Here is a 529-nt window from a genome sequence, read left to right as displayed (position 1 = left end):
TCACGATGTCGATCACATCCCAGAAAACGACCGCAATTATTACGGTTGTGGTCAGATGCCTCGACACTTCGCCGCCAAGCTTGACAAGTACATGTACATGTAAGTTATCAGAAAGCACTGATACTGTACTTTATTCTCTTTTTTTATTTCATTAATTTACCCTCCCTTTTTGTCATTTTTCTGATTGTTTAATGTTTATTTTCCTTATTGCCCAGCACTTGGTGTTCCAGATTTTGAATGCAGCTAAGTTGAGTTCAGTTTGTTTTCAAAGTGCGTATTTTAAACAATTTGAGGCTTGTGTTTTAAACGAGTCTAGTGTTATAGAGCACACATTGCCATGTTTAGGTTGTGTGTGTGTGAGTGTATAAACTGTTATGATGTTATCCACCGCCTGTAGACCCTTGCAGATCCTAATGTATATAACCAGTGTTTGTGTTTAGTTAGTTGGTTGGAGTGATTGTTGTGAGGTGCTATCTTTCTAATTTAATCTAAAATGAACCTATTCACTGATCCAAAGAGAAAAAAAAAA

General features: G+C 36.5%; 1 long non-coding RNA gene across 1 annotated transcript in view; it reads left to right on the top strand.

The window, feature by feature from the left end:
- Positions 1 to 6: 6 nt before the first annotated feature.
- Positions 7 to 529, top strand: part of LOC107580140 (uncharacterized) — a 22,572-nt gene continuing 22,049 nt past the window's right edge. Inside the window, exon 1 of the long non-coding RNA XR_001608593.1 lies at positions 7 to 99. This is a non-coding gene — a long non-coding RNA (uncharacterized lncRNA). The remainder of the gene's footprint in view (positions 100 to 529) is intronic.

Source organism: Sinocyclocheilus grahami, unplaced genomic scaffold (genome assembly GCF_001515645.1).
Source record: "Sinocyclocheilus grahami isolate Dianchi unplaced genomic scaffold, SAMN03320097.WGS_v1.1 scaffold25511.1, whole genome shotgun sequence".
Classification (NCBI taxonomy): Eukaryota; Metazoa; Chordata; class Actinopteri; order Cypriniformes; family Cyprinidae; genus Sinocyclocheilus; species Sinocyclocheilus grahami.
Note: the sequence above shows the minus strand (reverse complement) of the source record. Positions and strands in the feature narration are given on the sequence as shown.